We start from the raw sequence: 14,891 nt of genomic DNA, 5'->3' as shown, positions 1-14,891 counted from the left end.
CTGAAATAATAGCAAATGGCCATTTTAAGGGAAACTGGGGAAGGAATGAATATCATTGGTGGATGACAGTTCACTATGTGAAAGATTCATGTTGGAAAGCAAGGAATATTCTGTTTTTTTTTAATATGAGATACCGTAAGACAGTGATTAAGTGTTGTTACTCTGGTTAAAGATTATATGTTGGGATGGGAGCCGGCTCATGATTGGGAGCCATGCCTCCTCGTCACCTCCTCCGTCTGTTTTCTCTGTCCTAGTTGAGCAGGAGGGGGAGGGGCGGCTGTTAACACAGCACACAAACGTGGGGGAGAGACCAGAGAAAGGGGCAACAAGGGGAGACGACCCCAAACACTACATGTTATGCAAGCTTAGCTTTACATTGATGTGGATCATTAATTAATTCAAGAAACATTATAGTCTGGAGGGCCACTTGGAAGCAGAAATAGCCTGTTCTGTATAAAAGGGCTTAATCCCCAGTATTAACAGCAGCATATTAGTTCTAGATATGCCTGTCCAAATCCTCAGGCTTAGGAACGGGCCAACAGTAAACACACCTTCCCTAAATTTTTGCCTGACATCTATTGCTGCAACAACAGATCATTGAGCTTAACATAAAGCACAGTTATTCTCATGATTATTTTTGAACATTAAATCAGGGGAGAGCGCGAACGCAGTCCCCCACTACCAGAAATTATGCAGTCGAGATTCCCACATTTGGGGAATTCGCAAGGGTCAGCACAGCCGAAGTGCAATGGCTGAGCCTCACCTTGGGTGAACCACCTTCTTGATCATGGTATCTCCCCTGCCAGGTAAGTATGAGTTGCTCCACTCACGCACCGGGATGTCTCTCACACACACACCTAGATGGATCATGGTGCCAGCACACTGTAGCACAACAGAACCAGAGCCAGGAGGATGTCATTCTACAAGTGAAAGCACACTGCACTGACTATGTGGTAAAAAAAACAGCAATCAGGTTAGATATAAGATTTTTGAATACCGTTAGGTTACCCAGAATTCAATGCGGCAGAAGACAAGCTAAAGCTAACAGACCAAGAACATATTTCCTCTATTTTTAACCTCCTACAAAACAGCAACCATCCCAGCAAAAATCAAATATGCAGAGTATTAATCAATATCTTATTTACAAGCATTTTAAACACATCAGACTGAATACAAAACAATAATATCCTTGTTTTACTTAGTTGTAGCACAACTACTTCCTGCTTCTTTGTTCAGAGAAACAGGTCTGGTGCTGCCACCTGCTGGTAAACGCGCTGAAAAGCTTTTAGCCAAGAAGACAATGTGACAAATTAACAGGAAAATCCAGCTTCAACCTGACTAAATAAACCACTGATGCTGCAGTTCTTTAGCAGCAGGGATATTTTCTACCCAAAACATGATTAAAGAACCAGTAAAATATATTGCAATTACTTCTGTTCATTTTTGACTTATTCATATGTTATTGGTTAAAAATGACAAATGTAAATAAATCAAGTTAACTTCATGCTTCAAGAGTTAAACATCTCATTGGTCAATTAAAAAGTAAAGGTGCCGCTGTAAAGGTGAGCTAACTTCCTTAAATGTGTATCTTACAGTCTAGCTCACTCTAGAGCTGAGTGATTAGGGTGCTTACCTCCCATGTGGGAGAGCAGCGTTCAATCTCTACAAGGAAAGGCTTTTGGGGAGTGGTGGCCTAGGGGTTAGAGAGAAGGCCGTTTGTGTCCTGGAGAGGCTGCAGGGTTCCTGGTTCAATGCCCGCAGACTGCCACTACGGGTCCCTTTACCCCAGAATGCTCTCCAGGCGCTGCACAGTAGAGGACCACTGCTACCTGAGGGACGGATTAAATGCAGAAGATAATTTTTATTAGAATGTATGTTGCAATGACAAAATTATTATTATTAGTAGTAGGTTCTACTTCTCATGGACCAGTAGTCTTCTCTAGTAGCCAGATGTTTGTTGGGTCCAGATCCCTGATTTCGCACAGAAGATCTCCCACAATCTACACTCATTACTGGTCCAATCTATGTCTATTTAAATTTGAGGACCTATCCCTGACTATTTAAAGCCCCAAGTGCCATATTTTCTAATTTTTTTTTTATTTTTAAACTACTTTTCTTAAATGAATGCAACATAATCGAGAAGTTTCATTTACATCATACAAAACACAGGACCAAACCTAGAACAATAGTTATATTAGTTACCATTTGCACATGGTCATGTAGCATTTTAATTTTGTTTCCTCTTCCATACACAGCTATATCCTACATTTAGATTATCTTTCTTCAAATACATCTCCTAATTGGATTATTTTTGTTGCCCATTTTTGTTTTCTAAATTATTAATATCATTTGCATTTTCTCTTGTATGGTTTACTTTGGAATTATGGTTTTCTTATTATGGATACGTTTTTTCAAAAATAGCTGATCTGCATTTTGACAACATCTGTCAAAGCTTTAGTTTATAGAGTATAACTTTAAAATTGGTGCTGCTATGGTGTATATGGCACATTAACTTTGGAAGGTTGCAGGTTGCAGACACCTACTCTGGGCTGTTGACTCCAAGTACTTAAAGTCAAACAAAAGTATACAACTAATTTCATGTAAAACGTGCTGTATTCTTAGGGGTGCAAACATAATCGACACATGCTACATAATGTGTCCTGACACCCCCAAAATATTAGTGATATACTTAGGGCTGGGCAACGATTAAAATTTTTAATCGCGATTAATCGCCCTGATTAATCGCGATTAATCGCATTGTATTTACAAACTCCAAGAATGAATTCAAAAGTAGTGTAAAGAGCACTTTTATTTTAATGTTCTGCTGCCATATGAACAAAAGTGTTGTAACATTTGTAGCACTTATTTTATACTGTATATTTTCAACCCATCTATTGAATTTAGTGCACTAGTTGATCTTTTCTTCATAAGAGAACAGCAAGCACTGCAGCCAAAATATGGCCTTTTTTGACCTGCTGTATATTAGCCAGTCCCTAAGCTTGATGTATCATGAAACTGTTGACCTTTTGGGTTTTGTGGTTTTTATTTTATTATTACAATTAAATAATAATAATAATAATAATAATAATAATAATAATAATAATAATAACAATAATAATAATGTTATGTTCAGTGTTTTTTCGCTAATCCACCTCTTATATATTTCAATCCTTATGTAATTTTGTCTGTGTTGTATGCACCTGCCTGTTGCTTTAATCCTATAAATTTCCCCGTCGTGGGATAAAAAAAGGATTAGCTAATGTTTTCTTATCTTAAATAACACTTTTTAATATATGTACTGGGTTCTTTCAACGTCTTAATTACATGTTATGTGTGGGCTCCAGTAACATCCATCCATCCATCCGTCCATCCACTGATCTACCTGGATGTTCCCTGGAGGACTGAAACGCCTCAGTCAGAGACGTCTGTGGGTCTGTCGGGGGGCAATGACAGAAGTTTCGTCTCCTCTCTCCGTTTCTGTGGCTCTACGTTTTTCTTGCTCATGTTTTTTCACGTGCTTAGATAAATTTGTTGTGTTTCCACTGAAATCAACCGGCTTTTTACAAAACATACAGCTTGATTTCATTTACGGTATTAAAATAAAGCCAAACGGTGCTACTTCCCTTGTTCATGTTTTTTCGCTGCTGCGGTCTCTCTCAGCTGTTTGTGTATTAAGTTTGTGTGAGAGCTGAGTGGGCGGGCCAGGCTGAGCCTGCGTGCTGATTGGCTGGCGCCGCTGAGCCATGTACGAGAGGGGAGGGGGAGCGGGAGAGTGCTGCCTTGACAGCACGCTGCAGTCAGCGCGCCTGCTGACTGACACTGACTGAAAGCATGTGAGCAACATGCGTTAATGCGCGATAAAATAAATATCGCCGTTAATAGTCTAATGAATTAACGCGAAATTAACGCGTTAACTTGCCCAGCCCTAGATATACTATAAGCAATCCCCATTATTAGGAAGTGACGTATGAACTGCACCATGAAGAGTGTAAAAACTCCTTCCCATCATACTGCAAGCTGTCAGTCGTCATTCTTCACAAGCTCAGTAAATCCTGTGAGCAAAGTGGAAATGTCTTTAAATGACATCCAACCTGATATGTTTGAGCCTGAATATGATTCTGGGAAGTTGAGACTCCCACATACGCCGTGTCCTGTGTGGATATTGTGAGCCGCGTGGATGTTTTACTCTTCATATTTGAGCGTACCTATAGCCTAGATTTCTTGTGACAAATTCCTACATTTCCCACATTTTCTGCCCGTGGGAAGAAGCAGGGAATGGATAGTAGCACTTTTGATGAGATAGTTTGATGATATGTTAACAGTTCGAAAATGACGACTATTGCCTTGGACCTATATTTGGATTCCTGGCCCTGATGCGGTTGGTACGTTACAGTTATGAATAATCAAGTGATTTGAGTGACAGGATGCCAAGATAGCAGCACCCACGAAAAGCACTGAAAAGATAAAGAAAAATAAAATACAGTTTTACTCTATATAGGTACAAAATTCCTAGTGATACTTGTCGTTTGCCAATATATAATAAAAGTGAAAAAAAAACATTTCCAGGGTTTTGTTTGACTTTAATATCCTCCACTATCTTTATCTGTACTCCCTGTAACTTCCACTGGGGTCCCTCTCATTCATGCACGTCTCACAACGGTTAACCCTCAATTCTCTTCTTTCCAGGTTAAACCTCCATCTCTCTAGATTTTCTCCGTCTCGTTTCCCGCTCTCTCCGCAGATATCTGCAAACATCATAGTCCATGGCAATTCCTGTCTAACCTCATCTCTCAACCCGTTCAGCACCACAGCAAACAAGAAGGGGCTCAGAGCCCCTCCTTGATGCAGTCCCCTTTCCACCTTGAACTCCTCTTTTACACCTACAGCACACCTCACTGCTGCTTTACATACATGCCCTGCACCACCACAATACTTCTGCTACCCCAGACTTAATACAACAATACAACTGCTCCTCTCTCTGCAACCAGTCATATACAGGGGCTGGACAATAAAACTGAAACACCTCTCATTTTAGTGTGGGAGGTTTCATGGCTAAATTGGACCAGCCTGGTGGCCAATCTTCATTAATTGCACATTGAACCAATAGGAGCAGAGTGTGAAGGTCCAATTAGCAGGGTAAGAGCACAGTTTTGCTCAAAATATTGCAATGCACTCAACATTATGGGTGACATACCAGAGTTCAAAAGAGGACAAATTTTTGGTGCATGTCTTGCTGGCGCATCTGTGACCAAGACAGCAAGTCTTTGTGATGTATCAAGAGCCACGGTATCCTGGGTAATGTCAGCATACCACCAAGAAGGATGAACCACATCCAACAGGATTAACTGTGGACGCAAGAGGAAGCTGTCTGAAAGGGATGTTCGGGTGCTAACCTGGATTGTATCCAAAAAACATAAAACCACGGCTCCCCAAATCACGGCAGAATTAAATGTGCACCTCAACTCTCCTGTTTCCATCAAATCTGTCCGTCGGGAGCTCCACAGGGTCGATATCCACAGCCGGGCTGCTATAGCCAAACCTTTGGTCACTCGTGCCAATGCCAAACGTCGGTTTCAATGGTGCAAAGAGCGCAAATCTTGAGCTGTGGACAATTTGAAACATGTATTGTTCTCTGATGAGTCCATCTTTACTGTTTTCCCCACATTACGGTGAGTTACGGTGTGGAGAAGCCCCAAAGAAGCGTACCACTCAGACTGTTGCATGCCCAGAGTGAAGCATGGGGGTGGATCAGTGATGGTTTGGGCTGCCATATCATGGCATTGCCTTGGCCCCATACTTGTGCTAGATGGGCGCGTCACTGCCAAGGACTACCGAACCATTCTGGAGGACCATGTGCATCCAATGGTTCAAACATTGTATCCTGAAGGAGGTGCCGTGTATCAGGATGACAATGCACCAATACACACAGCAAGACTGGTGAAAGATTGGTTTGATGAACATGAAAGTGAAGTTGAACATCTCCCATGGCCTGCACAGTCACCAGATCTAAATATTATTGAGCCACTTTGTGGTGTTTTAGAGGAGCGAGTCAGGAAACATTTTCCTCCACCAGCATCACTTCGTGACCTGCCCACTATCCTGCAAGAAGAATGGCTTAAAATCCCTCTGACCACTGTGCAGGACTTGTATATGTCATTCCCAAGACAAATTGACGCTGTACTGGCCGCAAAAGGAGGCCCTACACCATACAAATAAATTATTGTGGTCTAAAACCAGGTGTTTCAGTTTCATTGTCCGACCCCTGTATGTTGTCAGGTATGTCTTCAGTAGTTGTGTTTTATTCAGGCCACCTAATTTGTCTTTGTTGGTTTGAAAAAAAAAATCTTAAACCCCACTAAAAACGCTTTGATATCTCCGGAAATCTGCGCTGACATTTACATTTCTTTTTTATTTTGTGTCAACTCTTTTCTACCCTGGTAGGGCAAAAGCCAAGGATCAATAATGGAAGATCTGGCCAGTACGTCTACTCTTGCCTGAGTCAACTAGCTGCAGCGGCACTAGTCATCCCTGTGTCAAGTGGAAATAGTGAACGAGACGTCTAAGCAATGAACAGGATTAAAAGTGACCTGCAAGACAAACTTCAGGAGAGCACCTTGCTGCATACTTGAGAATTGCCTTCATGGACCTGCCCCTGAAGCCTTTCCATACATGCAGGACTTTTTTTTCCACAGTAATGAAAGATTAATTCCAGAAATGACAGAAGCTGTCAACTTTGTAAATTGTTTTACAATTGAATATCTGAAGATTTCTTTGTAAGTATTTTTGTTCATGCTCGTAATCATTTGTTTAAAATGTAAATAATTACATTTCTAAGACATGTTGATATTGATGATTTGTGTAATAGAGTTCATGAGCCTTTGATGAGTTTATTCTGAACCTGTTCATCAAGCACCATGCTACGCTATAATTGGAAAAACACTGTAATGCCCAACACAAGTAAATTCTCAACCTATGGGAAACACTGCATCTATTTTAAAACAATGCCAACAACTCAGATTTACAAACTATTGCTTTTACTCACATAAGGTTGATGAGGCAATTTCCAGAGTATTTGGCTCCAGTGTCTCTCGTCATGAACTAGAAATAATTAGTGACGCTTTTGTTCTCAAGTCTGGATTATGGTTGTGTACTTTACACACGTCTGAGCAGAACCTCCCTAGAGCAGATGCAGGTTGTTCATAATGGTTCTGCTAGGGTTCTGATAAAATCATGCTGTTCTTACATGTGAATCCCCTGCTAATGCAACTTCATTGGCTGCCCGTTCATCTTAAGAGTACATTTAAAGATTCTTGTTACCTGAAGAGTTCTTCATGGACAGACATCAGATGACTTTTCCATCCATCCCAAAGGTCCTGTGTTGCACTCCTGCTGATTGTCCCCCAGACTAAAATGATAACAAAAGACAAAAAGAGCTTTTTCTTCAGTGGCACTCATACTCTAGCAATCTCTTCCTTTGGCCCCGATCAATGCAAGCTGTTTTTTTTTTTTTAAAGAACGGAAAAACATTTAAAATCTATTTTTGACTTGTATTTCTTGTTTTAATGTTCATTGTGAAGCTCTTTGTGGTCTGTATAGCATGAAAAGGTGATACTTAATTTAAGATTTACTTACTATCTGAAGGGTTTCATTTTATAGCAGGTGTGCTTTTACTACGGGAAACTGTAGTCCTCTGTGGCCACACCAACCTGTTTCTACTGCATGTATCTGTGTTAAAAGAAATTTCCAGGGTACAAACTTATCAAACAAATGTAAGCAAATACTTTTAGTTTAAGCGGAGTGGAAATAAAATGCAAAGTATTCTGAGTAAGCTGAAATTTTTACAATTCAGTTATACCAGTTATAAATAGTCTTAAGTTAATATATGTTACCCCTTCAAGGTCTAAGGCCTTTTTGGGGTAAATAGTCACCTGGACTTCTTTTTTTTTTTTTATCCAATTGTGGTGCTATAACACCATATTAAAAGTTTCAGTCAAGTAGTATACCTCCTTTTTTCATTAAGAAGCTGAATTTTCATAATATAAAAAACTGTGGAGTGGTCAAAAGAATGTAATAGAAAGATATAGAACCAGAAACACAAAAAAAAAAGTTTAGGCGGAATTTATCCTTGCAAAGTTTTATTGATAAACACACAAACACCAATGAATGAGCTGAAAACCAGCTGAAATATGATGTACGTGGTCCACTTAAACATTGTGCAAATCTATTAATTTATAGCATATCTACAAATATGTTTATTCTCCAAAATAAAATAAAGGCACTCGTTTTTATGCAAGTCTATATCTAATGCTGATGGTGGTAAAAAACAAAAAACACAGCTAGTAGAATGAGCTACGGTCATCTTTGCTTGTTTTATACTCCTCCATGTGTTCATATAGAGGTAAAACATTTAAGGCAAACAAGTTTGTTCCCTATCAGCTACTATAATCAAAAATGGTGACGCAACACGGAGTCTTCCATTGGGCACACCGCCTATGTACTTATAAATAAGTCATTCTAAACTATGAAAATATTTTCATTTTTTTAACGACTATTATTAGCCTTAATACGCATTTATTAAAGCAATACCTGAATAAAAAAAACTAATTAGTTACACACTGTCCTTTTCACCATTTAGGACTAAAATGCACATATTGTTTAATTGTTACGGCAGCTAAACAAACATTTAAAATCCACATGTTTAAATCTTAAACATGTAAACGTGACTTATAACGATGCGTCAGATGTGGACGAGCCATTTGAAGTGAATGATGTGAGCCATTCCCTGCCACCCCCTCCTTTTTCTCCACAAGATGTGTGCCGTGGTACTGCTGAGCAGGAGGGGGAGGGGTTGCACTGCACACACAAATGGGGGGAGGGAGACGGAGAGAAACAAGGGGAGAAAACATGAATACACTTCAAGTGAACATAGGTTGACATTAATGTGGAGGAGAAACCACATTATAACCCAAACATCTGCTAGGGTGCATGGATTGCCTAATATAGTGTAAAAGTCCCATTGCAGTGAGGAAAATCGTTTCCAACAGTCACACACACTTTTCTTTGAACATCAAATCAGGGGAGAGCGCGAACGCAGTCCCCCACTACCAGAAATTATGCAGTCGAGATTCCCACATTTGGGGAATTCGCAAGGGTCAGCACAGCCGAAGTGCAATGGCTGAGCCTCACCTTGGGTGAACCACCTTCTTGATCATGGTATCTCCCCTGCCAGGTAAGTATGAGTTGCTTGACTCACGCACCGGGATGTCTTTCACACACACACCTAGATGGATCATGGTGCCAGAACACTGTAGCACAACAGAACCAGAGCCAGGAGGATGTCATTCTACAAGTAAAAGCACACTGCACTGACTATGTGGTAAAAAAAAAAAAAAAAAAAAACAGCAATTAGGTTAGATATAAGGTTTTTAAATACCGTTATGTTACCCAGAATTCATTGCGGTCAGAAGACAAGCTAAAGCTAACAGACCAATAACATATTTCCTCTATTTTTAACCTCCTACAAAACAGCAACAACCCAACAAAAATCAATTATGCAGAGTATTAATCAATATCTTATGTACAAGAATTTTAAAACACATCAGACTGAATAGAAACAATAATATGCTTGTTTTACTTGCAGCACAACTACTTCCTGCTCCTTTGTTCAGAGAAACAAGTCTGGTGCTGCCACCTGCTGGTAAACGCGCTGAAAAGCTTTTAGCTAAGAAGACAATGTGACAAATTAACAGGAAAATCCAGCTTCAACCTGACTAAATAAACCACTGATGCTGCATTTATTTAATAGCCAGGATATCTTCTACCAAAAATATAATTAAACTAAAGAACACTGAAACTAACCAGTCTAATTTATTACAATTACTTCTCATTTTTTACCAGTTAAGAGGGCAGAAGCAAATGACTGAAGTTAACTTCATGCTTCAAGAGTCCTAACACCTCATTAGACAACTGAAAGATAAAGGTACTGGCTGTAAAGATGAGGTAACTCCTTAAATGTGCATCTCACTGTCTAGATAGTGCTGGTTAACAAGGTTCTGCTTTGACTACTTTACGCACTTAAACTGTTGCATGCTTAATATATTGTTAAGGCTATTGAAAAAGTACGTGATCTTGAAAGTTTTAATTTTTATAAAAAAAACATCCGCATTTTTCTGGCCCTGTAGCACTGTTGACATTCTTCACCCACATGACAAAAAGTTTGGACAGATATATTTACTATGATCTTAATCTACAAGTAAAAAGTATATACATACTGTAGTAGGGCTGTATGATTTTGCAAAAAAAACAAACAAAAAAAACTGCAATTTATTTTAACCATACTTGCGATTTCTTTTTTACTTTTCTCTGCATTAACCACAAGCAACAAAAATGGCCTGCAGATAATTATGTTTATAAAAAAGGACTATTTAACACAAAAAATTTAACTGTTTTTATTAATTAGAATATTATTGTTCAAGAGAATAGCCTTTTATGTTCAACCCTTGTTGAACATAAAAGTGCAACCAACAAACAAGTCTGTGTATTAAACAGTTTGACTAGTGGCGAGATTCCTGAAAGTTTCTGGTAAAAAGTATGTTTACATAAACTCTAAAACAAATAAAATGACAGTATATCACTGCTGCAATTATCTTCTCTTCCATGCGGAGGCAAACTCACTTTAGATATATTTCACACAGATGTTAAACATCCTACTTTAAGTGATTTTCTTTGAACATAAAATCAGGGGAGAGCGCGAACGCAGTCCCCCACTACCAGAAATTATGCAGTCGAGATTCCCACATTTGGGGAATTCGCAAGGGTCAGCACAGCCGAAGTGCAATGGCTGAGCCTCACCTTGGGTGAACCACCTTCTTGATCATGGTATCTCCCCTGCCAGGTAAGTATGAGTTGCTCCACTCACGCACCGGGATGTCTTTCACGCACACACCTAGATGGATCATGGTGCCAGAACACTGCAGCACAACAGAACCAGAGCCAGGAAGATGTTGTGTTTTTTTAATATGAGATAAAGATAAGGACAGTAATTAAAACTGTTGTTACTCTGGTTAAATATTATATGTTGAATGCCGCCTCTTTGAAGTGAACGATGGGAGCCGGCTCCTGATTGGGAGCCATGCCTCCTCGTCACCTCCTCCGTCTGTTTTCTCTGTCCCAGTTGAGCAGGAGGGGGAGGGGCGGCTGTTAACACAGCACACAAACGTGGGGGAGAGACTAGAGAAAGGGGCAACAAGGGGAGACGACACAAACACTACATGTTATGCAAGCCTAGCTTTACATTGATGTGGATCACAAATTATTTCAAGCAATATTATAGTCTGGAGGGCCACTTGGAAGCAGAAACAGTCGGTTATATGTGTAAAGGGCTTAATCCCCAGTATTAACAGCAACATATTAGTTCTAGACATGCCTGTCCAAATCCTCAGTTTTAGGGACAGGGCGACAGCAAATATGCCTTCCCTAATTTTTTGACTGATGTCTATTGTTGCAACAACAGACCTGATGCACAACATAAGGACTATATCTCTCCTACTCCTAATTTTTTTAATCCCTCTTGAAAGCTACAACGAAACACTGTAACCCTTGTTCATTGCCTGTTTGTTAATCTGCCTTCATTATGTTCACTCTAAGATAGAGTGTCCAATAAGAAATTTCACCTCAGTAACACTGTGAATATACTAGAGAATTTGATTCTGAAAGTACCTAACACAGAAGTGAAAAGTCCTACTTTAAGTGAGTTTCTTTGAACATTAAATCAGGGGAGAGCGCGAACGCAGTCCCCCACTACCAGAAATTATGCAGTCGAGATTCCCACATTTGGGGAATTCGCAAGGGTCAGCACAGCCGAAGTGCAATGGCTGAGCCTCACCTTGGGTGAACCACCTTCTTGATCATGGTATCTCCCCTGCCAGGTAAGTATGAGTTGCTCCACTCACGTACCGGGATGTCTTTCACACACACACCTAGATGGATCATGGTGCCAGAACACTGTAGCACAACAGAACCAGAGCCAGGAGGATGGAGTCATATACAGTGTTGGGTAAGTTACTTTAAAAATGTAATCCGTTACAGTTACAAGTTACTTTGTTTAAAATGTAATAGTGTAACTTTAACGATTACTTTTACAAAGTAATGTAACTAATTACTTTTGATTACTTTTTGATTACTTTAAGGTTTTAATGAGTATTGACTCATGTTCAACATTTAATTTTTGAGAACTAAATGTGAACCTTAAAAAAGAGGCGCTCTACTGGAGCACTGGATGGCAATGTGGTATTGTACTTGATAAAAAGATGCTTAATGATGGGAAATGCTTGAAGTGATTTAATGCTGTTATCTGAATCCTCCAAGTACTTCCTGACTTCATCATGTGACAGTTACTTATAAATCTAATGGAGAAGGCATCCGTTTAATGAAAAAGTTTCATGTGTGTGTGACGATTTTTAAGTTTAAAACAAGGAGGATGAATTTTTCGGCAACTCCTTGCCAAAAATTGCATCCCCTGCTATCTCGGAGGAATTGACACTTGTATGACTCTATTCCTGTATATCCATCAGTAGTTAAAGGACAAGAGTCAGCAAATGCAAATTCTGCCCTGTAAAACAATGACAGCACAATTTTTGCTGTATGATCTAAAGCCCCATTTGGAGCTTTTAAACAGGCTTTGAAAAGCTTTGATAATTTGCTGCTGTAATATTATAGATTTTTACATACAGGGCGCAAAACAATAAAAATATCATTACATATTTCGCAAAGGTTTTTCTTTATATTTTTTTAAAAAATTTAACTAAATTTGTGGCTTGGCAGCATTTTGAGGAGGGTAAAATGCTGGGCTGCACAGTGGCGCAGTGGGTAGCACTGTTGCCATGCAGCAAGAAGGTCCTGGGTTCAAGTACACCCCTGGGTCTTTCTGCATGGAGTTTGCACGTTCTCCCTGTGCATGCATGGGTTCTCTCCGGGTACTCCGGCTTCCTCCCACAGTCCAAAAACATGACTGTTGGGTTAATTGGCTTCTCCAAATTGTCCTTAGGTGTGAATGGTTGTTTGTCTCTGTGTTGTCCTGCGACAGACTGGCGACCTAACTAACTAAACTAAATTTGTAATTCTTAATATTTTCAGAAGTAACTGTAACTGAATTACATATTTTCTCATTGTAACTGTAACAAATTTCAGTTACTTTTTTTTGTAATAAAATTACGTAACGTCGTTACATGTAATCCGTTACTCTCCAACACTCGTCATATACCACTTAAACATACTAGCCTTACTTGGTTGTAAACAGGAGACCTGACAGCAGTTAGATTTAAGGTTTAAAATAGCGTTTCTTTACCCACAATGCAATGCTGTATTACCCTAACTAAAACTAACATATCTCTTTCAACTACAAAACAAGGCAAACATCTTTGTATGGGTCCAGAATAAAATAAAGTACAATTTGTAAGACCCTCTTTTTTTGTTCCACATCTTTGCGTTAGGATATTGAATAAAAAATAAAAAAAAAAACGTTTTTAACTTACAGTATGTCCACTTCCTGTTTGTTTCCAGACTCTTTTTACTGCCACCTGCTGGCCGGAATGAATTGAGAAATGGCCTAGTTTTTAACTTGAAGCAAAACCACATCCTGTTTGTTTCCAAGGAGGAATAAATCCATCTTTCAACTGTGGAAAAACATAAAAAGTTAGATTAATAAACTTTACCGGAAATAAATCCTATTGTTTCAAATATTTTAAACATTCACAATTCACAACAGAAAACGATTTTCAACAGAGGTAGCTTGCAATATTGGTCCTCCAGCCAGAAAGGCCAAATGGCTGCATGCTTTTCATCCCTTGACTTTATAAAAGCAACCTCTAATCAAAACGTTTTTTAACCTTAAGAAACTACAGAGACTTTCTTGAACTCAGACATACTATATGTAGATGCCTCATTACATGCTGGTGCACACGCTGCATCGCTACCATAATGAATGGGTCTGAATCACATTACAAAATTAAGTACCCAGGTGTTACAAAGTGCCTGCACACGCAAGAAGCTGTGCTAAACACTAGATTTTCAAGGATCTTATGCTGGCGCAGACTGAATGCGATTTGAGCTTCAAAAAGGCCTCTAAAGCCTCAACTTGGATGCCCACCTGTCAAGCAAAGTGAGGACAGACGCGCATTGGGAGGAGCTACCCTGTTCTTCTCCTTTGCTGGTCTCTTTTGTGCAATGGCAGACGCAGTCGAGAAAGTGGCTTGGCTATATTTTCTGTATACAGCAAGAGAACGTCGTTGCCTCTATGGATGCACCAGATAAACCTCAAAAATAAGTTTGTCCCCCATTGTCTTCACTTTGTGGATTTCCCAGGTCCTTCCTGGTTTTTCTATCACATGTAGGTCCCAAAGGTGAGTTTCTCCGAAGTCCAGATTTTCCAACACCTGCGTCTGCTGCTCTGGATGTTCAAAATCTTAAGCCGTGCGAAGCACATCAAAACACATGCAGGATCTGTCGACGCCTAGAGATGTCCCCTATAGATTTTACATTAAAACCTGACGACACTGAGGCTCAAATCACGTTCGGTATTAATGCAGCATTAAGCTCCAGCCCAAATTGCAGGCAGGGAACTGGAATGACCTGGAAACTTTAAAGATTACTTTTCCACGCCTTTATAAAATAAATAAATAAATAAATAAATAAATGTGCGTGGACAACATGCACAAATATGAAGAAACTTGTTGTTGGGTTGTACAGAAGCCTCAGGATTACAGTAATGTGTTTGAGATACAAATGGTGTCTTTATTAAAAGATAAAATGTATTTTATATATTTGAGAATATGCCAAACCATATGTCTGATTTTTAAAGAACATAAGAAACGTATTTACACACACACACACAC

The 14,891-nt window shown here is 39.4% G+C and overlaps 1 long non-coding RNA gene and 4 other non-coding genes across 5 annotated transcripts; all 5 read right to left on the bottom strand.

Moving 5' to 3' along the window:
* Positions 1-650: 650 nt before the first annotated feature.
* Positions 651-814, bottom strand: LOC118557360. Its single transcript, XR_004927829.1, has one exon. It is a non-coding gene; the product is annotated as a U1 spliceosomal RNA (small nuclear RNA).
* Positions 815-1,025: 211 nt separating this feature from the next.
* On the bottom strand, positions 1,026-13,559 carry LOC110367731. The gene is made up of 4 exons (XR_004932185.1): positions 13,533-13,559; positions 7,633-7,725; positions 7,318-7,405; positions 1,026-1,829 (listed from the first exon to the last, which is right to left on the bottom strand). It is a non-coding gene; the product is annotated as an uncharacterized LOC110367731 (long non-coding RNA).
* Positions 9,074-9,237, bottom strand: LOC118557357. The gene has a single exon (XR_004927828.1). It is a non-coding gene; the product is annotated as a U1 spliceosomal RNA (small nuclear RNA).
* Positions 10,739-10,902, bottom strand: LOC118557354. The gene has a single exon (XR_004927827.1). It is a non-coding gene; the product is annotated as a U1 spliceosomal RNA (small nuclear RNA).
* Positions 11,772-11,935, bottom strand: LOC118557329. The gene has a single exon (XR_004927807.1). It is a non-coding gene; the product is annotated as a U1 spliceosomal RNA (small nuclear RNA).
* Positions 13,560-14,891: the final 1,332 nt, after the last annotated feature.

The sequence above is a fragment of the Fundulus heteroclitus genome, chromosome 2 (genome assembly GCF_011125445.2).
Source record: "Fundulus heteroclitus isolate FHET01 chromosome 2, MU-UCD_Fhet_4.1, whole genome shotgun sequence".
Lineage (NCBI taxonomy): Eukaryota > Metazoa > Chordata > Actinopteri > Cyprinodontiformes > Fundulidae > Fundulus > Fundulus heteroclitus.
This window is presented reverse-complemented; position numbering and strand designations above follow the sequence as displayed.